At 35.5% G+C, this 27,043-nt stretch overlaps 1 protein-coding gene across 1 annotated transcript in view; it reads right to left on the bottom strand.

The window, feature by feature from the left end:
* The window catches only part of LOC134680165 (uncharacterized), a 37,376-nt gene extending 13,785 nt beyond the window's left edge, over positions 1–23,591 (bottom strand). The window contains exon 1 of the mRNA XM_063539236.1: positions 23,358–23,591. The gene's annotated coding sequence lies outside the window, so the exon portion shown is untranslated. The remainder of the gene's footprint in view (positions 1–23,357) is intronic.
* Between the last annotated feature and the right edge of the window lie 3,452 nt (positions 23,592–27,043).

The raw sequence follows: 27,043 nt of genomic DNA, 5'->3' as shown, positions 1-27,043 counted from the left end.
CCCTTTTTAACCCTGTTAGGGGATGGATTTTACAAAACGCTGAAATTACTTTTCCTGTCTTCTAATAATATCCCTAAATACAAAGATTCAACTCCACCACTCGAAATTTTTTTTGATATCCATACAAACTTTCAACCCCTTTTTCACCACCTTAGGGGATGAATTTTCAAAAACGCTGAAATTAGTTTTCTTGTATTTTAATAATATATCTTTTTACGAAGTTTGAAATTCCTAGCTCAAAAGAAAACTTTAACCCCATACAAACTTTCATCCCCTTTTTAACCCTGTTAGGGGATGAATTTTACAAATTGCTGAAATCACTTTTATTGTCTTCTAATAATATCCCCAAATACAAAGATTCATGTCCCGCGCTCGAAAAAAATTTTGATTTCCATACAAACTTTCAACCCCTTTTTCACCACCTTGGGGGATGAATTTTCTAAAACGCTGAAATTAGTTTTCTTATATTTGAATTTGATACTTTTTTACAAAGTTTCAAGTTCCTAGCTTAAAATAAAATTTGCACCCGAAGACGAACTTTCATCCCCTTTTTAACCCCCTTAGGGGTTGAATTTCCAAAAACGTTGCAATCACTATTTTTTGTAATCGGCTATTATGCCTTTCTAAGAAGTTTCAAAGCATTTGTAATGGATTAAAATTTTCAACCCCTTTTTAACCCTGTTAGGGGATGAATTTTACAAAACGCTGAAATTACTTTTCATGTCTTCTAATAATATTCCTAAATACAGAGATTCAAGTCCACCACTCGAAAATTTTTTTGATATCCATACAAACTTTCAACCCCTTTTTCACCACCTTAGGGGATGAATTTTCAAAAACGCTGAAATTAGTTTTCTTGTATTTTAATAATATATCTTTTTACGAAGTTTCAAATTCCTAGCTTAAAAGAAAACTTTCACCCCATACAAACTTTCATCCCCTTTTTAACCCCCTTAGGGGTTGAATTTCTCAAAATCGCTTCTTATCTCTTGTACACTTTATAAATGCAATCTGGTGCGTAAATTTCAACTTTCTGGCTTTTGTAGTTTCGGCTCTGCGTTGATGAATCAGTCAGTCAGTCAGTCAGTCAGTCAGGACACTTGCATTTATATATATAGATAATGATCCGCGATTGCGATCACCGGATAGTGCTGGACTTGGTAGCTCGCAAACTATTTTCTTTTAGTTTTTAACTTTTTAGTTATAAGACTAAAACGGGAAGTGTTTTAGCGTTCTATGTGACACAGGGGGATGGGATCACGAAAAAAGACATAAATTGATTAAGTATGTACGCATGTGTGTGTCTTGAATCCTACGTGTAGTAAGTTCGAAAGCCATGGAAGTAAAGAGCTGATTTTTTAAAGCAGTTGATTGATATACAGTAGGGGAGAGTTCATTTGACAAATGGTATCGAGATATTGGTTTCCTTGACCGTCTTCCTAAAAAACAATTTTAACGTGAAGAAAATTATTTACTTACATAAAATAAAAAAATGCTAAAATTTAGTCCGACATAATATAATTAAACTTTTTGATAGATTTTATTCTAGACAAATCAATACTGGTTTTCTAGTACGCTACATTTTGAAGTTTTCAAAATGGTAGATCATTTATAGTATTGGGGGAATTTATAATGGGACGCGTTAAAAAATATTACATGTCGTTTGTTATATGTCGTTACAACACAAGTTTCGATACAAGTATAGTTCAATAAATAAAGTACATTCAGAATTGTGTATCGGTATTTGTCCCAACGGAGCATCGCTTTGTACGTAAAGCACGCACGTATTGATACCGTTATGAGAATATTAATAATCAGACATTACTGGCGGTGTAGTTGCGTGTACAGAAAAAAAAGCGTGGAACTAACTCGCATTGAGTCTTATTTCTTACGGAATTTTATATCTAAGTATTTACATCGTTTTTATTGTATTTATTTAACACGCAAAAGGGTTAACAGATTTTCAACACAACTATTATATTAGCGGAAGCAGTTATAAAGTTGACCCAAAATTTTTTTTATTAAGCTATGAGCTTCATCACATATGTTCCTTGACTAATTCTAAGCATTTCAAGCCTGGGAGGCAATAAGAAATGTGTGTCTACTCGGATTTGTAATGGATTCAAACTTTCAACCCCTTTTTAACCCTGTTAGGGGATGAATTTTACAAAACGCTGTAATTACTTTTCCTGTCTTTTAATAATATCCCCAAATACAAAGATTCAAGTCCCGCGTTCGAAATTTTTTTTGATATCCATACAAACTTTCAACCCCGTTTTCACCACCTTAGGGGATGAATTTTCAAAAACGCTGAAATTAGTTTTCTTTTATTTTAATAATATATCGTTTTACGAAGTTTCAAATTCCTAGCTTAAAATAAAACTTGAACCCCATACAAACTTTCATCCCCTTTTTAACCCCCTTAGGGGTTGAATTTATCAAAAGCGCTTCTTATCTCTTGTACACTTTATAAATGTAATCTAGTGTGCAAATTTCAACTTTCTATCTTTTGTAGTTTCGGCTCCGCGTAGCAAAAATTTCTAACCAAAAATTTCACCTTTTTACGTTTTTCTTGTAAAATTACTATGAAACTGAAAAAAAACAAATATCAGCAATGAATTCTACATCTTTGGTTTATACGAAAATGATACCAAACTTGCCCTAGTACCCACCAGGATCAGAATAGATTTTTTTTAAAGATGACGGGTGGCGGCCGTCATTGTACCCCACCCTCCCCCCCCCATCCCAGGCTAGAAATGCTTAGAATTACTCAAATATCAGATGTGATGAAGCTCATAGCTTAATAAAAAAATTTTGAGTCATGTATGGCAGCGTTACATAACTGATTCCAGTATATTAACTTGTTAACTTGACACTTTATTCAATAATATCGCCTCAGTATTTTTCACGTCCATGACACAATCTTACACACTGATTTTAAATTTTGTACCTTTTATTTTTCTGTGTTTGTATTTTACTAACATTTTTTTACTTAGATGAAAAAGCGAAACTCTTTAATAATAAAAAATAATAAAATTTATGGTTATATTTTCATTATTTTTTTGTAGTTAATATCTTTCTAATGTTTTGGAGTTTCCATATTTATTTTATCGGTTTCAACTTCATGTCAATTGAGTCCTTCTTTCATACATATATTTGCAGTTCATCCGCTAGTAACTATTTGAAAAACAATAGTTTTAATTGTGGAAATTACATATTTATACCTATATTAAGTATATTTGAAACAGTCATTAAGTAACTTTAATAAATTAGAAATCGAATATAAATGCAACTAGGTAAGGTAAGTAATTAAAAAACAATCAAATTTTCAGCGCCTTTGATAATCAGAAGCCTTGTCACAGATACCAAGGTTTAGGCATGTGATTTGCTTAGTTACGCCGAAGCATTGACCCTAAAAGCGTCGAGTTTTGTTGTACAAATGCCGAATAAATATTAATTAGGTTCTAATCGAGTGGTTTCATCGAATTGGAATGGTCCTGGTCAGTAGGCGAGCGGCGTAAGTGGGGTATCCGTTCGACGTAACAGAGCGTGAACGTGTCTTCGTGCGCGTTGCGGGCTCTTGTGAATTTAAGGTGCCCACTGATTAACAGTCCGCCGGACGGTATCGGCCTGTGAGTTGTTCGGAACTGTCAAAATTTTGTTCTAACTGACAGGCCGATACCGTCCGGCGAACTGGTAATCAGTGGGCCCCTTTACGTTGCACCAGCAAAGTTTAAAGACAATACCACTCTTTGGTTACCTTTAGCTTAAGATTAAAAGTAATTTACCTATTCTGTACTGTCGCAAAGAACGCATTCAACAAATATGCAAGACCTACTTCTTTACCTTGTTAAAATGTTTTTTCGAACATGCTTGGTAATATCGTATTTATTTAGTAAACCATAAACCACACGGCAATGGATATAGACATATTTACGGCCTAGGCTGGTAACAGTCCCGGGCGTGATAAATTACGCGCTATGTCGAGCTTTCAATTAGGTTTTTTTATTGATTTTGTTTTCCAACTTTAATATTTTTTCGGCTTTCTAAACTCAGCAGACAATCTCTAAATGTCTGATCTTTGACGAAACGTTTAATTTAGTAATTTTATTCATTGAACATGTAGTTAGTGCGTATTAAAATGCTAATTGCAACAGTAACAATTTCTCCGACTGGCTTAATAGCCCACCAATCAACTTAGCGAGATTATAAATTATTCAAGGGATAAGCCGTAAAAATAGATACATAAATAAATTTTAAGCAATAAAATTAAATAAATTAAGTGCTCTACGGTCGTGTACGCCTGATCTGAACATTAACGACGTACTATATAACGAAGTATCTTTGAATTACTAGAACCATAAAATATTTTTAAGAACAATATATTTTTAAGCGAACGGCCGCTCTACAACAAATATGCACTGTTAAGTTTATCAAGGCATTTCAGGCTGTTAATGTGAGTAATAAAATTCATACTTTTATGCGCCAACTTCATGAAACTCATTGTATTTATCAGTATGTCTGTCATCATATTCTTGCTTGGGCTAGCGATATGAAAACCATTAAAGATATGTTACCTATTTGGATCGTCAAATATAGCTTTTTCCAAGTTCCACGATCATATTAAACAAGCCGACATTTTAGTCAACAACAACTTCACAATAGTGTGTGAATAATTATAATGACTTTTAAAATTCTGTGTTATTCTGATAATATACCTATTAAGACGGGGCGTTGTAAGGGAAATCAAAGTATTTCATTAAGTTTTTTTAAAATAGGTGAAGGTAGTGATGTCATTACATTATGTAACTATTTCCTAAAAATATCTATAATTAAACCCATTGGGCATATTTTTAACTAGATGATTGGGCCAAGATCAAGCAGATTTTTTCCCTAAGTAGGTTTACAGTAGTAGGTCTTTGGGATGCAAACATGAGTTGAACTTAAACGTCTTAAACAATATTATAGTATCTAGCCGTAGGTTGACTTAAATGTAGCCAAGCTGCATTCCAAACCATATTAGCACGTCGTGACGCAACGCAGTGTTATGAAAAAGCAAGTTTTGTGCACATTTGAAATTGTGGGTAAAGTGTAGATATTTTTTAATCGTTCTGTCGCGGTAACGCATCATTAGAGTAGGTAGGTACCTAAGATTAGTGGTCGCTAATTGCATAATACGACGAATTCCTTGCGCGCGCTCAGCGCTGACGAACGCCACGAATGGTACTTCGTAAGGCAGGATAATAGTTTTAAATTATCCTTAGATTACTTCCCACTTAAGATTCTTAGTAACCGAGTGAAGAAATGCCGCGTAGAGTTTTACTGTAAAATGCGATTATATAAATCTACGCAGTTTATGAATGTTATCCATGTACTGAATAAGAACAGAGTAATAAACATGGTTCACTTTAAAATAAATTACCTACCTAATGTCTTTTTAAATACGCTGATTTTTCCTATTGTACTTCAGTCTATATTGATATTAATGCTAAATCCATACTTTGATTTTGTAGGTATGCAATGGTAATAATAAGATGTTTAGAATTTTAAATGAAAACTAGAAAGATAATTAATATATAGAGAAAAGTAGACCTACTCGAACAAAATGCAGATATTAAATAGGTACGTCCGAATTTCGCAAAATTATCGTTTATCTACCAAAACTTTGGTAAGTAGCATTCATTCGAGTATAATTAGACGTCAAGGCGAAAATAAAACATTTAATGAAAATTAAACTTTTTGTTAGGGATGCCACGAATATTCGGCAACTATTCGGTATTCGGCCTATTCGGCCACTTTGCCGAATATTCGGTATTCGGCCGAATGTTGCCTACTATTCGGCCGAATACCGAATACCTGTTGCACCTACCTAAAAAGAAAAATTACACAAAAAAATAACCAAAAACTAGGTATATACTTAGTGTATTCTTGGAAAGTTAGTTAAATACCATGGTACCTACGTTTTTGAGCATTTGTTGGTTACAGAATATTTTATTTTTATCATGGCTCTGATTTAATTGACTCTAACAACATTAATTGATTCTGTTCAACATAAAAATATATGTTAGTAAACGTTGTGATTTGTTGGCGAACAGTTTTCATAATAATTGCGACTCAAAATGTTCGCATTTTTATGCCGAATATTCGGTATTCGGCCAAGAGGTGGGGCCGAATATTCGGTATTCGGTATTCGGCCAAATTCACTATTCGGGGCATCTCTACTTTTTGTGTTGTCGCAGGCATCTTATGGCTCCTCTACACGATGGCCCAACGCTGGTCACTCCAAGGGACGCATTTATGCATTAGAGGGAGCAAGTGATATTGCTATCTCTTTCTACCGCATGGCTGCGTCCCTTGGAGTGGCCGGCGTTGGCCCATCGTGTAGAGGAGCCATTACGCCACACCATATGGGAAAAAGAAAACTTAACACCTAATCTCGTCGCTGCGTTAACAATCAACAATTAGCAGTTACGGATGGTAAATGTCGTTTTGTAACGCGTTGTATAAGCAATGCAAGCAATTAAGTTACTTGCGGTTCGTGGTAGACATGTGATGTGACCGTCGACCGTCGTCTTGTACTTACATACAGCTCAGATCAATTACACTAGATGGTGCATATAATACAACTCACGGCTCGATTCGGGAAATGAATTAGAGACTCACTAGATATGAAATATTAAAGATATGTGACGTTCCACTGCAAAAGGTACCTTATGGCGGCCGGCGCTTACGTCGCATAGCGCCGCGCCAAAATATTGGAAATTTGAAATTGAAATTGAATTGAAATATTGGAATATTGGAGCGGCGTAAATGATAGCATAAGCGCCAACCGCCATAAGGTACCTTTTCCCGTGGGACGTCACATATCTTTACTATATCGTTTCTAGTTAACCTCTAATTCATTTCCCGAATCGCGCCGTCAGAAGCACTAACGGGTCATCATTTTCCCAAACTAATTTAATATGATATCGTAAATGCCCGTTTCAAATGGTTTCTCACTCGTGTTTACATTTTACAACAAAATATAATAAAAAGAATGGGGATAATCTTGAGCTATTGTACTTATAAGTTGTACATAATGTACTTGTAAACTATCCGGCAATAAAGAGGAGAAATGATGATTATGATGGTTGGTAACAACTAACATATCTATACGACTATACGTATCACTACATACTAGGTATACTATAGCGTGTCTTGTATGTTAACTACCATCTAAATACAACAATATTAGTTTATTTTAATAAATACTTCTCAGAAAGTCTGATGTTGCCAGTTCTATAGGTAAAATATTTTAGTTCTCTTTTATATAAATACTCGTATTATACCTACTTAATAATTCTACTCTTAAATATTATGAGTCAATAACAGGAAATTTACGCTAAGTTAATAAGTTAACTTAATTAACGTTTAATTTACGTTAAGCCCTTCATAATGCATTGTCAGAGGGAGTAAGTCTGTGACGTTTAGTTATATCCCGTGCTATAGTTAGGGCACGTTTGACGGCCATTGACATCGGCCCAGACAGGTGCGCGCCGCTAATAGCGACTAGTACTTATGTACCTAATGATAGGGCCAAGATGCCTATGTTGTTCTTAGCGAACATCTCAAATGTACTAAGTACACGTTTTTATACACGAATCATTTAAGGGATGCAAGTGTATCGTGGGTAAATATACTTCAAATAGATGTAACGGGCCACTCTTATGTGTCATGCATATACATATTATTATTTTTGGTCTAGGTAAACAAAAAATTGTCATGTTATGTCATGGCTTTTGTTGTAAAGGTTGGTTACCTATTACTAATTAGCAAACCCCGATTATACGGGAGGAAAACTTCTGTGCTTGGACGTCTTGTAAAAATACCACGTTATTTTAGTTAAAACAAGGAAGGACAATTTTATTATAAAGATAATATTGTACATCTCTATAGGATGCCAAAAATACCTAGCAATGTTTTTGTGGATGAGTGGTCCGCATTGACTTCCGGCTAGCACGGCCAGTGATTGAATTTCATGTCAAAATATTCGCGGTATTTCCTGTTAAGCGGCTTTGCCGAAATCCGTTTTTATTTGATCAGATTCATTTAAAACTTTCATTGAGTTAAAGAGAGTTGATTATAACGTAACATAGAGAAAGTGATGTAATTAATTCAAACGATAAATGCACGATAAGATTAAAAAGATAAAGTGCACATACATTTACCTGGTTTGTTTATAAAATCATTCGTTGGAATAGAGCCAAGAGTTAAAACATCGTTGAAAGAATTTAATTTATAACACAAATATATACGACTACTATAATTCGTAAGTAGTGAGTTTTTAAGTTTATGTCCAAGTCATGATTGTAACGTTACGCATATAAATACCCTAGACATAAATACGATGTGTCGTACTTGCGATGCGTTCCGATGATTCAACTCACATCATGCTAGCGCACTGGACTGGAAGCCTATTCCGATCTTGAAAATATGATACCGTTTTTATTACTTCCACCATCAATATGTTTATGAGTGCGAGTAGGACGTATTGGATGTATAATATTCTTCTTATTCTGAATATACCTCCTGCCCTGCACATGGGACGCGGCATGGTCGCGACTGCAAACAATTTATCAGATTATACGTCAAGCGCAGCTTCGTTCGATGTAAAAGATACGAGCTCTTACAGGAAACATAACTTCGATATAAAATAATATCATTGCGCTACTGTAATCATACTACTAAGACTAGGTTTTATGTTTATTTGTAATTGAATTTCTAAACTTATCTTGATTTAATCCGCATGCAAGGAATAAAGCTTGAATAAATTGTATACTACATGCAATAAAGAGAACAAAATTATCTATTGACGACGAGAGCGGTACCTACCTACATTAAATGCAGAGCAAATTGAGAATCCTGACTGTAGCGAGGCGTTGCCAAATATAGAAATAATCAAGCGAGATACTGGTTATTTGTTACATACGGTTTTCACACCTCCTGGGTCAAATCGTCCAGAATGAAGACATACATATATTCAAAATTTTAAAATGTTTCGTTTATTACAAATGTTCAGTGTTCACATATTTGTATTTATCATGTATGTGTGTTACTAAAACGCAAGTATTTCCATGACTTCTAATGTTTTCAGACTTTAATAGCATCTGTGTATCTAAATGTATAATATCAAGGACTCTAAGGCATAATATATGCCTCACATCTCACATTAGTCCTTCATTTCAGGAAAAAATGGATTTTGTAAAAGGTAGGTGTGAAAAATGTTATGAGCTTACGTGCTACTAAAATTATGTGTTTTGTTGACATTTAATTTACGAAACGTTGACAAACACGGACTATAAAAGCTTCCCAGCTTTTGTATATTTTGTTCTTTGTTCCCACAAAGGCTCGCTTTTTAGGGTTCCGTACCCAAAGGGTAAAACGGGACCCTATTACTAAGACTTCGCTGTCCGTCCGTCCGTCCGTCCGTCTGTCACCAGGCTGTATCTCACGAACCATGATAGCTAGACAGTTGAAATTTTCACAGATGATTGTATTTCTATTGCCGCTATAACAACAAATACTAAAAACAGAATAAAATAAAGAATTAAATGGGGCTCCCATACAACAAACGTGATTTTTGACCAAAGTTAAGCAACGTCGGGAGTGGTCAGTACTTGGATGGGTGGTTTTTTTTTTTTGCTTTTTTTTGTTTTGTTTTGCATTATGGTACGGAACCCTTCGTGCGCGAGTCCGACTCGCACTTGCCCGGTTTTTAATTAATTTTTTCGCTTATTAATATTTTCGGTCTTTGATAGTCAACACGTCGCTGACAGTGATTATTTTATATGTCCAATAACCGCTCGGTTATAAATTATTTGTATAATAATTCAGCCAGCGTCTATGGATCGGAAATATAAAAATTCCATCACGTAGAGAATGTTTATCGCCATCCATCGCAGGACAATAGGGCGGCGTTGAAAGAGTGCCTAATGGTTAGACTACATCCGATAGACTTCGCGTTACGAAGATACAAGAACTTGTGATCATCGCATCGCTTGTATATGTACAGTCACCTGTTACTCTTCGAAGGCCGCAAAAATATGTGACACGCTCTTACGGGTCTATAAATAAGATCGTGTCAGATATTTTTGCGGCCTTCGTGTTGTAACATATTATTGCAGGTGACTGTACTTGGGGGTCATCCATTAATTACGTCACACGAATTTCGAGGTTTTTTGACCCCTCCCCCCCTCCTTGTCACACTTGGTCACATTTGGCAAACCCCTCCCCCCTAGTGTGACGTCACATTTTTTCTACGAAATCGCCAAACCGAATTAAGTGAGTACCTAAATATTATTAATATTTTATCAAAATATGAATATTAGTAATTTTATAACTCAAAACTGCTTAGGAAAGAAAATTAAACTAATAAAAACGATAATCGTTTTAAAAACTTGTTATTTAAATGTACAGCGAATAAAATAATTTAGATAAATTTACGGTTACTGATGAAGTTAAAGTGACGTCACAAAGTTTGTGTCTGCCCCCTCCCCCATGTCACAATATGTCACATTTTCTTGACCCCCTCCCTCCCCCTAAACGTGTGATGTAATTAATGGATGACCCCTTGTGAATTTGCACTTCGAACCCCTCAGTTGCATTGCATCCCACGTTACTACGAGTATGTACCATCAGCCGTAAAAGTATGGCTAATTTATCAATGAATTCATTCAAAATTTCTGCATGCAATTTCGCAGCTCACTGTAGAGCATTTAAAGTTTATCACGTATCATTTTTTTATCGAATTGATTCCTTTTAGAATCTATTTTCGTAAATATATAACATGCAAATTTAAGGGGACAAAATAATTTTTCAATGCCAACAAATCACAACTGTCAATTTGCGGAGTTTTGATCTTAAATTTTATAATTCGTAAGAAAATCCCAGTCGTGAGTCAGAACTAACACACGCGCATACTTTTTTTAAGCATTTTAATTAACTTCACGCATGCTCGGACCACGGGTACTGGTGAAAACTGGACTGCTCTGGATTGAACGAAAGCGACGAGTTTGTAAGTACATGGCCCATTTAGTAAGTGATCTGTGGCCTAATGGCAATGTCAGCCAGCCTATTGGTAGGTACTCACCGTCATCGTCACCGTGACATGCTAATAAACATATTCCTAGTGGCTATTGAGCTTTTACGGGCAATAAATAGATTAATAAATAAATAAAATACATTATTTATATACTGACGGCGCGATTCGGGAAATGAATATGAAATGAATAGATATGAAATAGTAACGATATGTGACGTTCCACGGCAAAAGGTACTTTATGGCCGCAATAATATTCGAGCGGCATTAGTAATAGCATAAGCGCCAACCGCCATAGGGTAACTGGTGGAACGTCACATATCGTTACTATTTCATATCTAGTGAATGACTAATTCATTTCCCGAATCGCGCCGTGAGTCCTTTACGTAATGCAACTTTCTTGAATCTGTTAGTAGGTACCTACTGATAAGCGTAAGTAGGACGGCCTTTATGGTAGATATCGAATTAAGGATGACTCGCGTTAGACCGGGCCGTGTCCGGGACGGAGCTTCCGGGGCTTACTTTTCTATGACATGACAGGCGATCACGTGATGCTTTCCATAGAAAACGATGCGCTGGAAGCTCCGGCCCGGACACGGTCCGGTCTAACGTGAGTCATGCTCAATACTACTATGAAAATGGGTATATTTTTTTACTCCGAAGTGTATTAAATACGATAATTACATATAAGGGCTATTTTTTATATTTATGAAAAATATTATGATCTTAGTATAAATACTAAATAATGGGAAAATTATACTAATGTGTAGTTATGGTCTCTATAAAGCCTAAACATAGTTTATCTACTAGAAATAACACGCCAAAGAACTGCTTTTTATAGGTTTATTCCTAGCAGTAAAGTTCCTATTGAAAACATGGCCAACTACCTATTAATATCTATGTACTCATACGTTTCATAAACCTGTACCCGTACCATGAGGTCCATGAGTCACTGTCAGTATCAAAACTGACACATACGCTAACGTATACGTAATTTACTTTCTATACATCTTGGTCGTACTGATATGCGAGTACGAGCGCGATGCATAGAAAGTAAGTTATGTTCACGATAGCGTTTAAGTCAGTGCCAAACTGATGGTAGCCAGCCACACTGCACTCTATGAGTGCAGAATGGTATAGAATGTGTAATTGTTTATGTCTATCGTATGATGGTATGACTCTTCAGTTCTCAATTTTAAGACTCTATTTAGATCTCAATCATACGCTTCAAAAAATTTTATACTACAAGCTCGTATATTTGAATCTTTCTTACCAGCTTTACAACATCCACATAGAGCATAAATTTAATATTCACCTACGTACCTAAGTATTAAGAATTTATAGCCTATCTTGCGTCTAATAAATTTGTATACTTACTTCATCCTTAGTTTCATAAAGTTCATAAACATTGCATTTTGTTTCCTAACAAATTACTACATAAGTATAGATCTTTACATTTACGAGACTAGTTTTCTTAATAACTTTGATTTTATAGGGAGTCGGTTTAGCACCTACAAACATAGTATACGTAAATCAAGTTAGAACATTTAGGAATACACGTTTGACGTTTAGATCACTGATGCTCATCTCTGCTTATCCAGGCTGTGGCTGTGTATTGGAGTGTTGTTTGCATACGCTCCGCTATTGGTGGAGTCTAACATGTGACATTTTATACCATAAAATTTATCTCAGTTGCTAGTAGTTATTTTTTTTGTTTGTTTACGAATTTTCTTTTATACAACGCGTTGGGCATTGGCCAGAGTTATCAGATAATTAGTTAAAACAAACAAATTTCACGGTGATTGGTGTGTGTTTGTTAGTCAGGAGTCGAGCTAACTCTAACACAAACAACGTTTACGGTAAAAACGACAGAGGCCGGCATTCGCCAGCAATTAAGCGCAGATGTTGACATTAGACGGGACACGGCACGCGCCGTGACGCCAGGCGCTGAGATTTACGCAATTTTCACATCTATTTTGTGATATTGCTGTCTACAGAAGTTACTTCCTAAAACTTAAACTTAGGCCAAATAATTATATTACTTACGTTTACGTTTAATATAATAAGCTAAACTCTATTTAATTTTTTTTCTAGTCGCGAATCTAATCTCGTCGCGTTTATTTTCAAGCAAAAGCTACGTTTCTGCTTTAAAAATAATTAAATTTAAGTATTTGATTTATGAAGTATGGTGTGTCATTATACCTATAAATCAAGGGACATACGTTTAATATAATTATTTATGGCAGTAAAAAGTATTTCTAGTTTTAATTAACTCGCTAGTATTTTTATATCTAACTGGTGCGGAACCTTGCGGAACGTTTTCAATTAACTCAGAACTGTGTTCTTTCTCTGTCACGTAATTTTTAACCTACTTATGGTTCTTGGAAAGTGGGGATGCTGTTTAGTTGATGTTTTATGAGATAGCTGTAGCGGAAATGTGTCAGAAGTAATTGATGCGTATAAGAGTGATAAATAGATGCCTTGGTTATAACCAGTGCATTAAGTAAGCAGTGTAAGAACTGCACAGTTATAATTATAAAACCAGGTAGGTAAAAGGTATCCCGAGTTTTAAAGGAATGGCCAGAGAATGCACAGGATCGGGAAGACTGGAAAAAGTGGGGGGAGGCTTTTACCCAGCAGTGGGACATTATAGACTCCCAATAATAATAAAAGTAGAAGGTATTTTAGTAATCTCTATCTAAAAAAGCTCTTAAATTTAATGGGTTATTATTCGTTTAACCAACGAATACAATAATGCAATAATAATCTTCAATTTATTGTAAATATCCACATAACTTATGTTGCCAATATTTTACAATAGGCATTCCCATTGGATGAGTGCCAAAGGAATTTGTACATCGATAACATGTGTTTGTGTAACCTACAGTAAAATAAAGATAAAAAAAAACTCGAAATCTTATTCAAAGTCTATCGGCGCGATTCGGGAAATGAATTAGAGATTCACTAGATATGAAATAGTAAAGATATGTGACGTTTCACAGCAAAAGGTACCTTATGGCGGCTGGGGCTTACGCTATTATTAACGCCGCTTCAATATTAAGCCGAGGCAATGGTACCTTTTGCTGTCGAACGTCACATATCTTTACTATTTCATAACTAGTGAATCTCTAATTATTTTCCCGAAGCACGCCGTATGTACCTAATGATATGCTAAAGTTGTAGGTACTAAACAGGGTAAAATACGTAAAAGCGATGGAAACATTCGCGCAACATTGTTGGCATAGCATAGGTAAGTATTATAGTTTGTAATTTACATACACAAGCACATTAACGGCAAAAATCTTTCACCATTAAATGCACAATATACAGGATGTTTCACCGCTACTCTGCGCCAGCTGATGTAGGTGTACCATTTAGAATGAGTTATTTTTTGGCAATCTCGAGACTAAGCAAAAATGTTTCATGTTTTTTGACTGATTATATCCGGTTTTCCCTGGAGCTTCAATTATTTTCAGATTGAGTGGTTATTTCCCGGTGGAAAATACTTATGCTTTTCATCTGAGTATGGTTTAAAAACATCTTGTATAATAGAGTGTCCCGTTACTTGGAATATCCTTTAGGATCCTAAGAAGTTATCTTATTACCTACTTCTCTGTGATGAGATCATTAGTATAGTGTTTCAGTCATAAAAATGCGCTGCCTACTTTGTGTACAGTTTTAGTAGATATGAATGCAATTGAAATAAAGTAAGATATTATATGCGGTATATAATCGCGCAAAGTGGAGGAAAGCAAGTAGGAAAGCGGACCCTGGCAAAGGCCGGGATAACGCTAGGTAGAAGAAGAAGATTATATGCGGTATATCAAGTTGTTGTTTTGTTGTTTTGTATTCTAATAAATTGATAATTCAAGTTTGGTAAAGTCGCAAATACTGCGAACACTGAGTGTTGGAGTTTGTTTGAACTAGCATAGTTACCCAATCTACAAATTTCAATTAATTCACAAATTACATTAGATGTAGGTATAACATCTATCACTGGTATGTGCAGAAAGTATCTATTTTATTGCCATATCAACCTGTATAATAGTGTTTTTTTAGCTGTATGATACTTGTACTACTTTGAATTATTAATTTTATATTTTATACCTAGATTTTTTTTTCTAAAAAAAATCATTAAAAGTTTTGTATAAAAAATTTAGTTTGCGATGAGCCACATTAAAAATAAATAATACACATTTAAGTGTTCGTTATCAAATGTGACAATTAGATTATACTAAGTAAATAAATCCAAAAAAATTGTTTTTGTTCAAAACATATTTTGCTGAAGTTGCGGCATGTTACCGAATTAGTTTTATATAAAAAATATTATTATTTAAACACACATAACGTAGTTTTTTTTTACAATACATACGTACTACGTGAGCCAGACAAAAGGTACATTCGTGCTCATATTTAATGTATAGGTATAATTACTTCCTCTTAAGTGCCTATAAATTTGTTCCTTTCATAAAACACCTTCACACAAATGAATGTCCAAATTAAAAGTTAGGGTCTATTACTTATGTTTTACATGGGCAATTTGTTCTGGGTACAGTTAGCGCAACAATTTATATCCATGTGGGCGGGCGGCGCGCGCGCCGTGGGCGAGCACCACTCAATGGAGATGCGCAGGTACACTCGGCAGCAATAACCTTACCGCCAGGCACAACTTTATCGCAAGAGGTATTAGATCATTTCACAGATATTTGACCGCTCTTGTTTTTTCTTTGTGGTGGTAGTATTGTACCGTCTTACACGGGTACGTTTTACGGTACCATTAATAAAAATTTAACAACTTTACAATATAATGCTTTTTAAAATCGAACAATGGTATCTACAATTTCTACGCCGGATACGAGTACAAGCGGTTTGTAAACAACTATTCATTGTAAAAGATCTGATTGCCGGTAAGCAAGCTTAAACTAATTTCTTTGTTTGGTTTCGTGGTGTTATGTTTTAAACAAAATAACGAGATAAGTCTGATAATGATGATACAATACATTATGCTTGTGAACATTCTAACTTCGTAGCTTGTGTCCCTTTGGATAGACCAGGGTTCTATACTGTCACCATCTTTCTATGTTTTGTTTGGCCCTACATAATTTTAATATTATATATGTATATTATTTGTCACATTCATTTAGTAAATACTCGTTAATGCCTCTTATATTTTCGAATCACTCACGATGCTAATTAAAGCAATAATAATTAACGGTGGAACGCAGGAATTCATCCGTGTGATAGGGACAGATTAGCTGATAAGGCGAGTTATACCGCCAGTGTCGGAAGTGAACGCTTTGCTTCTCCGCCACAAATCACACGCGTCAAGCTAAGAGACAGTAATGGCCGCAATAAAACAAACCCGACTGGCCTAACCGTCGCTGAGATTGTTTCCTGTCAAAAAATTTAATGAAAAAGAACCTTTATAACCTGTATTAATTTCATATGTGAATCCCACATCAGTTTTGGGAGCATGACTAAAAATATTCCTTTGATTAACTCTCAGTAGGTACAATAAGCTATGGTATGTCTGTTGTCGGGAAATAAACACCCTATAGTAGAGAATTTCTACGGTTTTTAACAAAACTTCACTGTCCATTAATTTAAAACACATCTCCTTTTTTATGATGAAATAATTGTTTTGTGTTTTCCTTTATTTGTTTAAACACGTTTTAAAATAATTAACACTCGGAAATGAAACTTGTTTTTGAGTAATGAGTTAGATAGATACCTAACTGAACTATTCGTTATTAATTTTATTTTTATTATTTCAATTCGCGTGTGAGTTGTACAATTGTTCAATTGAGCGTCTTTAACGCATAACATTGGTCATGCTTCATGGTCACGGAATAGACATAACTTTTGTAAAAACTTAATATGCTGTGAACATAGATGTTCTCTGTCTAAAGCCTGGGGCGAACAACCTATTCATTGGCAATGTACCTACGCGATACCAACATTTTGTACAATTGAATCTATATTATATAAATGGTTTATTTAATACTGAAAAATAAATAAAAAATAAACAAACATACAAAAAACCTTATATATGGTGCTACTATACCGCACTTCAGCGATAATTAGCACAATAGGTATTTATCATATTATATCGAAAATTTAATTAGACAAATGTTTATAATATTATAAATTATAAACCAAGGTACCTATATAAAAATTTGAAGTGTAAATCATATGTTCGTGAGATATTATTGGGAATTACTTCAACCCACCTTTTATTAATTAATAGTCTCCAATTATAGTACCTAACACGAATTTTCCCTGAAAGTTAAGAAAAATAATTTAGCATCTAAATCTCTGTACGTAACTATACGTACTCGTACAATGCAGAATGATCCAAGTCATTTTAATGTGCACCTAAAATACTACATTAGGGCCCCCCCACATCTGGCGTCTTTCGAGCGTCGCGTCGGCGTCTGTCGGCGTCGGTCCAGCGCTATGAAAAATGACGTCGCTGCGCAGTTGCGTCGACGCTGCGTCGACGTTGCGTCGACGTCGGCCATAGAATTGTAGACGCCGACGCTCGAAAGACGCCAGATGTGGGGGGGCCCTTAGGTACATAATACAACTTGTGGTTACAGTACGTGTTAGCCGTGGTCAACAAAACCCAATGAGTCGAAACTCGATTAGTGATGAATAATTTAGTTACCTCAGCGTTGCGTGATGCTTCAGTAGTTGTAATATCAAAGCTAACATAATTTGTACGTACTTAGTGAAAGTGGGTTACTTAATCGTTGTAATAGATTAATAGCCGGCGCTGAAGGGCTCTATATCGATCAATTGCCCAATCAGTGAATTTCTGCGGCAATATAACTGCATTACAAAGTAGATAAAACCTCTACTCCCCTTTATTTTCAAGGAACTGTTAAATTAATTAAAATATAAATGTCATTTTTATTACTGTCTACCAAGGTGTTCAGAATATTTGAACACGCACTCTAACACCTTGACAATAGATAGAGGTGTGTTCAGATATTTGTGCTAATCCGTTACCTTGATACTGACTGTATTAAGTAAATACGGTAGAAACGATATATAAGCACTGCTATATCGATTTATAAGAGGGTTTGTATCGATGAAAACGTGATTGTAATGCTGTACGAGTATCACGTCAGGAATGCTATCGATTGCTTGTGGAGAAGGCTCATCTAAGTAAACCACCAAGCTCAAGATATAAATACGAGTAGATCGAAATTCCGTTAGATTAATAATATGTATTTTACAAAATACATAGAGAGAAATTTAATTCATAAGTGATAAACACGATAATATTTATTTTCAGCTCCATAATTGACTCACAATTAAATCCAATCCAACGGAGGGCGAGGATTGAGCGGCAAACCTGGCACTCGATCGTCCTCCGCTCTTGTGAATCAACCATAATATACCTACGGGTAATATAACCGGCCTAACCGAAAATTAAAAAGCCGATTAATAGACTTGCATCTCGCCTCCGTAAAACCTGTCCGCTTCCGGAGTTACGCCAAACCAGTCCGACACTCACAATTTGTATTTTTTAAATTTCATCTCAAGATGTCTTGAGATATCTCCAAGAATCGTCATTTATTGCGTAATAGCGGACTCAGGAAACCACTTTGAGTTTTTAGTCAGAATCCATTTCAATAAATATATCATCAAAGGGGGCTCGGGGCCTAATATTATAAAAATAACCGGGCAAGTGCGAGTCGGACTCGCGCACGAAGGATTCTGTACCATAATGCAAAAAAAAAACAAAAAAAAAGCTAAAAAAAACGGTGACCCATCCAAGTACTGACCACTCCCGACGTTGCTTAACTTTGGTCAAAAATCACGTTTGTTGTATGGGAGCCCCATTTAAATCTTTATTTTATTCTGTTTTTAGTATTTGTTGCTATAGCGGCAACAGAAATACATCATCTGTGAAAATTTCAACTGTCTAGCTATCACGGTTCGTGAGATACAGCCTGGTGACAGACGGACGGACGGACGGACGGACAGCGAAGTCTTAGTAATAGGGTCCCGTTTTACCCTTTGGGTACGGAACCCTAATTAGCTTACATTACGAGTAGCAGGAAGTTCTTTTTAACGACTCATTTGGAGGAAGTGATAATTTTGCGTATGTTAATAACCTTTCATGTTTGAATAAAATATAAACACTGAATAGGTATTAATTTTACAAGAACGTACACAAACGCTTCAAGCGTAAACAATTTTTAATACCATTATTTATTTTCTAACCAATATTTACTATAACTGGATTTCGGATCCACTGTGATACCTTTTCACATATACTAGGTACCTAAATATAAATATTTATTAATAATTTCAATGTTACGCATTAAATAATTATACATTGTATAACTATAAGTATAGTTCTTACATAATATAAAATTAATCATTCAATACAATTGCTTATCAGACATTGTCAATAGCGAGCGGCTTTACATTGATTTTAAAAGTAAAATTATAATGACATTTACTATGAAAACGTTCTACTTATGGTGGATCACAAATTAGTTTGATTGATTGTACACATAAGTAAGTATAGTTTAGCTACTGAAATTTTACACAAATGTTTGGCGGGAAATTCAAAAAATCTTGGGCTGGTCACACTTTGTGCAGTAGGAATTATAGTTTTGATACTAGAAAATATTTTAGATTTTCTGTGCACACGTAAGGTACCTAAGGATATAAGTTAAATATACGTTGACGTGTATCAAAGTCAGCTCACATTTCTACCACTATGTAAAGTACAGTCAACGATAAACACATAATATGTTAACATTTTCCCACCATACACCATTGTAACAAGGCGACTGAAATATAGTGTAAATAAGTCCTAGCTCGATAAAGCCGTAATATTAATCCATCGCCAAAAAAATACATAAGTACTGCTAAATGCTAAGTATCAAAATATTTATAGAGCACCAACCTCCTAATTTGTTTACATTTGTTTAGGAGTTGTAAACATTGCAGTTTTTCGTTAAACAACGGTACACGTCGACTTTGCACATTGTCGTAATTATTTACGAGCTTAAATAATAGTTACCGAACATCACTCAGTATAGACATTGTTAATATTATTTAAAATAAACCCCTTATAAACCGCAAACAATTTGAATGAATGACATACATTGACAACTGACTTATAGCTTTTTTTTAAATCATAGACAATTGGTGATACAACAACGAAATATCTGTCAACAATTTTTGGCTAGCCAGACTCTTATCAATTATTAAATGGACATTCCATTTATTGATAGTCCATTTATTGATACGTGCTACATCTTTTTGAGATGTTTTTAGGTCTGCCGTCGTTACACAATTTAATATATATATATACCTATATTACAGTTATACAACTACAAAATTGTAGACTGGCCAGTAATGTTTTTCCCTTGTGCCTTGCATCAAAATATTTACAAGAATAACGTCTACGTGCAAAATATAGATACCTAACTAGAAATGCAAATTAGCTTGTGCGTGTGAACTACTGGTAGGCGTTAATGGCAAGTTATTAAATAATATAGCCTTATCTGTACCCATACTGTTATGTTAATAGCAAAAGAAATAATTACGAATGAGCTGACCAGATACGTTAGTTACATCTATAAGTAGCTGTAATGGTCACGAAGAGTTTCTGTAATGATTACTAATGAAACTAAAATAGGTATAATATAGGTGAACGTTTGGAGCGCAAATGGATGGTTATGACATTGATGGTGTGATAACCGCCTTACGTATAGCCTTTTGATATTTTATTGATTTTATGAGATGGTATCTTGCAACCTGTGTTATAATCGCTATTCTCGATTCTGTCATATAACTTGTTTTTCACACTAATGACTGCTTTAATATGCATTTATGTATAAGTATGACCAAACCTTATTTCAAACAGCGTTGGCAGTTCGCCGGTGACACTACTAAATAATTATGCCATTTACAAAACAAACAATGTTATCAACTTTAATTAGTCTATAGGTATATTGAGGGTTATTTGTACTCATTATTGAAAACATTACGTGCCAATGCGGTATCAAAACACTGAGGTTTATGGACTTGTAACGGGTTTTTAAGAGTTTAATTTGTCCTGTAGCAAGAAAGTACTAAAGTAGCATCGTTTTTGTCGTTAAGGCGCTGCGGGATGAACGCGGGAGAATGTCTCGACTCAGTTTAATTAAGCAGGCCGCGTTGATGAATTGTCCAGATTAATTCATGGGCCGAGGATCGCGTCGCATTCAGGTCACATATGCGTATGCGCTGCTGACTTATTCCCATAACTTACCTAACGTTTTGTCTGACGCTATCCAGTTTAAGTGTGATTACGAGATTCGCAAATATAACTTACAAGCAGTACCGTCTTGACCATAAGGGCACGCGGTGCCCGTGCCCATGGTTCCCATCCTCAGGGGGCCCCGAAGGATAGACAGTAACAGTATATTTGATTATGACTACCCATAACAAATAGAAGATCATATTAGAAAAAATGTTAGTTAAATTCGCTTTCTTTACTTTCCAAAAGGGCCCCAAATTCTTATGTGCCCAATGGCCCCAGCATAGTTTAAGACGGCCCTGCTTACAAGTATGGAGTTTTACTTAGGTACTTAGGAGGCAAATGCTCGTTAAACGATCTAAATACCGTGTGCGAACTGATCCGGCTCCCCTCAATGAGCTCCTATCTTAACATCGTAATGTGTGGATAACTCATACTTGGGTACTTGATAAGTATTGCGTTCCATAAATATATAAACAATGGCAATGTCGGATACAGTAATTAAACGCGCATAGATAATGGAAGCCTAACAAATTCGTAATCTGAATGAGTTTAGGAAATTTCAACTTCCTGCAGGATTTCCTACGGTCGTAAAACATTTGTTAGAGCGACAGCGATTGCATGTACCTACTTATACTAGTTACTTTATAAACACATTTAATCGTTGTTTACATCGATGAGTTTTCTATCGAAAATGATATCTACACGATTCCTTAACGGGAGCGCATCTACCATTTGCATTTTCTTGATGCGGACGCATCTATGGTTAAGTAAAAAACCCGCACATTGAGTGCACTTGCGGCTTTCTACGATAATCACTGGCATTACCGTGTTTATCATGGAAGCAGAAGCTATAGCGCACGGTCGTTAGGGATTCTCGTAAAGTGCTAGTGACTGCAGCAATCACCGATGCGCTCACGATATCGTTTACTTACTCGAGGCTCATTACGAACGTGTAGATTTCAATACAACTTATTGTTTAGTCGAAGTATTAATTTTTATAGGAATATAGGTACATACACAAATAAACTAGGGCGCAGATTTTAGAGAAATTGAATAGGGTAGGACTTTATCGATGTAACAATGCTTCATAATTCCGTCTTAATACATAATTAAAGCTTTTGAAAAGTTGTGAACAATTGAGTTTTAAACTAATTTCTCGCCAGCCCTCGGGCTTTAAAAATTTACTTTCGTTTTATTATTAATTGGAACCTATCGTCGATGAAGTGGACCTACGAGATGTCGTATAAAATATAATGTAGGTATATTAAAAATTGCTAGCTCACGACCGGGCTCGTAGTCAAGGCTCAATATAGTACTTAACGACTTTTATACGAGCTCTATTATTGCCTTTATTATTGTACGGTTAATACTATTGTGCACTTGTGCGTGTAAGTACTGTAAGTAACTTTCTGTTATTGAATAATACTAATAAAAGTAGAGTTCAATTTATTTTTGTTTAATTAAATGATCGGAAATATTCTCGTGTTCCGACAACTCTTTGACGCTCGAACGAGCGCGAGAGTAAAAATACACGCGCCTTTTGACGCTCTATCGACTTAGAATATGTCTGTTTTACACTCCGACTCCGTCAAAGTTAAAATCTGTTTTGCCTTACTCGTGATCTATTATTAGACGTAACGGCTAAGTGCGACGGTTATTTATACAAAGCCGGACACATGTTTTTTAATTAAACATGTTTAACTTCGAGTACCTGGCATAAACACCATTATATTTAATGTTAGAAATTGTTATATACCTACATTAGATCTTTTCTGTAGAATCTAAATATGGTATATTACGTAGGTGTAAGTTGTATATGTTTTGTAACAATATGCTTTGTTTAAGGCAGTTACAAATAAATACGATCGCTGTGGTAAAGTTCAGGGTAAAGTCGCGTTGATATTTACATGCCTATATTTTTCGAAAGTAAATTCATATAATCAAGGAAACTCCCAATTAAAAAGGACATTTATGCAGATAAACGTTAAAAACGTAAACATAACTTACATACGAGCTTTAAAATAGTCAAGTGTCAGCTGTCAAAAATTCGTCCCGTATTCCAAGGCACCCAATTGACAATCACATGTTTCACAACAACACTATCACTGGAGTCACAGTCACGTTATCAAGCGCGTTCGCGGATCGATCCCGAGCGTCTGAATGTTTTGATAAGAGGATTGGGAGGAGGCGCGAGAGGAGCGGAGGCCACGGTGCGCGCGACGCGACTGCGGGCCGCGGCCGCCGCAGCGCCGCGCCTCCTCCGACTCCCGTGATAACACTGCATACCGAGATAAATGCATCTCATTCATTTCATTAGGCACCTAACTTCTGCCGAAATTGTTGTGATAATATCTTGAGCTTATTAACACTGCTAAGCTCCAAACAGGTGCATACTTTTTTGCTCACTAACGTTTTTAGGGTTCCGTAACCAAAGGATAAAAACGAGACCCTATTACTAAGACTCCACTGTCTGTCTGTTCGTCTGTCACCAGGCTGTATTTCAAGAACCGTAATTTTCACTAATTTCACGTATTTCTGTTGCCGCTATAACAACAAATACTAAAAACAGAATAAAATATATAAATATTTAAGTGGGGCTCCTATACAACAAACGTGACTTAATTGCCGTTTTTTGCGTAATGGTACGGAACCCTTCGTGCGCTACTCCGACTCGCACTTGGCCGGTTTTTAGATTTAGACCAAGCTTTAGTTACATATTAACTCACATTATAGACGGGTCTAACGCGAATTATATTCAATTACCTTTATTTACCGACGTTTCGACACAGGTTTCACTGGTCGTGGTCGCGGCTGACTGATTGTCCCAGCAAAATGTCAAAACAGAGATTTGTGCATCTACCCGACGAAAAGTGTATGGAAAAGTTTGGGGTAGACATCACATTTTCAAACCACCCACCACACATAATGTTAATTATTGTCAATAGTCCGACACGCAACACTCACAATATCCACGCACCCGTCCGAAGATAGATCCTTTGGCTTTAATAATAATGTGAGTTAATATGTATTCAAAACGCGAAAGTTTAAAATATTATATTGCAAGCTTTAGTTGTCAGAGATTTCGTCAAACTTCTATGAAATTTTAACGTGAAATAAAAGAAAGTTTTCAAACAATATTGTACCTAAAGAAAACTTGAGCTTTTTAGTTTTTAATAAACGATTTAAACTTAATATTTTTATAAATATAATCAAAATTTTAGTCAGGATTTCCACAACGCAGGCTTCGTCAGGTGGCCACAAATGCAAATCCGCAACATGCTTCGTCCAAAACAAACCAATGATGATATCCGCAACAGGCTTCGTCATTTTTAGGGTTCCGTACCCAAAGGGTAAAACGGGACCCTATTACTAAGACTCTGCTGTCCGTCCGTCTGTCACCGGGCTGTATCTCATGAACCGTGATAGCTAGACAGTTGAAATTTTCACAAATGATGTATTTCTGTTGCCGCTATAACAACAAATACTAAAAACAGAATAAAATAAAGATTTAAGTGGGGCTCCCATACAACAAACGTGATTTTTGACCGAAGTTAAGCAACGTCGGGCGGGGTCAGTACTTGGATGGGTGACCATTTTTTTTTGCATTATGGTACGGAACCCTTCGTGCGCGAGTCCGACTCGCACTTGCCCGATTTTTTATACAAAGTTTTTTAATTAAAGAGTTAAATTAACTGGAACATGTTAAGTGGCGCTAGCTGCGATAGATGTGGTCCATCAATTACTGCGGTTGATCAAGTTGATGTGTCTTCAGAAACCAATTGACATATTCAATTAAAGTCATCGTCGATGTTATCTGACCTGAGGTATGCCGTTGGGACATAAAAATAGATAAAAGTGGTTAAAAATGCTTACACACAACGCAGGAGAGTAATACGATAGGTACATAATAATCTTATAATATACATATTATGTACTAGGTATATTTAATTATGTACCTGTACGATTCCTACTGAATGGTAGGATTAGGATTGGTAGGTAATAGTTGGTACTAGGTACAGTCGCCATCAAATATATCGGAGCTGCCGAGGTGGTCAATAATATCTGAACACGCACTCTAGCGCCTTGAAAATAGAGGCGTGTTCAGATATTTATGAGCACCTTGGCCGCTCCGATATATCTGATGGCGACTGTACTCGGTGAAATGTAACATGTTACATCATTCGACCAAAATAACTAAAAACTTAAATAGGATATTTTTTCCAAAACAAAGCAACGGAAAGAATACTTTTGAATAAAATAAGTATCTAATTATAAAATGAATCGCAGCAGTACTCGGTTGTTTCTAATACACTTAGTACCTAATACCTACTTTAAAGATACGGAAACTCTTCATTATACTTAACTGTAAATTATTACCGATAAGGAAATTAAAAATGTAAAGAAGACTTAACGTTAATTAGGAGAATGGGATCTCGAGTATGATATTAAATTAATTAATTGCTCTTGCATGTTTGGTAACAACCCTTGAATTTAAACCTGACAAATCTGAGTTCCTTGTATTTAATGCCAGCTTATTACACATTAATTGTCTGAATAATTACTCATGCCGCAACTACACGACAAAGTGATTCATTTGCACTTTGATTTTTTAATGATCATGTTCATTTACGCGTCCATTTTTACAGGATAGGCAAAGTTTTACAAATAACACTCGTGTTAAATTAAGATTATGTTTGGCCTTATTCTATTTTTAACTAATTTTCTTTAGGTGTACTATCGGCCAAAGCCAGAGTCGACCACCTTAAAGGCGCATTTTGTATGAAGCGGAAACATCTGTCCGAAGGGCTCGTCAGCTTTCGTCCACCAATGACCTACTGATGAGTACCTACTTGCACATGAGTACCTACCTATCATCATCATCATCATCATTCTAGCCTTCAGTCGCCCACTGCTGAGCATAGGCCTCTCTTCGTGTACGCCACTTATACCTACCTATAGCGTGGTCAAAGTTGGAATACTTACCTATCTGCTGGTTGGTGGGTCTCTAATGTCTATCGTGCTTCATTAATTCACAAGTGGTAACTTTAGCGATTTATCTCCTTTCGAGTTGGTAAATACTTAGGTAGGTGTAGTTATGTTTTGTCCATAAATATCATGTCTTGGTAATATAAAGGTAAAATTGGTAGATCACATAATTTTCAACGGGAAAAATTATTTTGTTTACTCATCTTTATTTCTCCGTCTTCCAAGATTAGCACTCATCATGCTATACAGTTACTTTACTCCCAAATAAAAGGTATTTGTTAATCGGGAGCGGTCTAAATTACCCAGTTGCATTATAATGCAAATGACTACTTATCGTTTATAATTATGATTTCCAATGCGTCCGCTCGGCGGAATCAGGGTCACTTCAAAATAAAACGTCGCTACGGCAAACCTTACGAAATACAGACTTGGTTTTATTTTAAAGCAAAACAGTTTTTTTTTAAACGGATTCGCATTGTAGGATACCTATGTAATAAGGTTTGAAATACATCGTCATATTTTCTTTTGTCGATTAAATTAAAACTAAAGAATGCTGGCCAAACTTATACTTTTTAAGATCAAGTACTTACGTCAGAGTATCTAAAACGATGAAAAACTTAAAGGAATACGTTTCATTTCATCATTAATTTTAAAATTTTCAAACGAGTTCATTAGTAACGGCAGATTTATTTAACCATGCATGTCAT

This window comes from Cydia fagiglandana, chromosome 3, assembly GCF_963556715.1.
Source record: "Cydia fagiglandana chromosome 3, ilCydFagi1.1, whole genome shotgun sequence".
Taxonomy (NCBI): domain Eukaryota; kingdom Metazoa; phylum Arthropoda; class Insecta; order Lepidoptera; family Tortricidae; genus Cydia; species Cydia fagiglandana.
The sequence above is the reverse complement of the archived record's forward strand: the minus strand, read 5'-3'. Positions and strand labels throughout refer to the sequence as shown.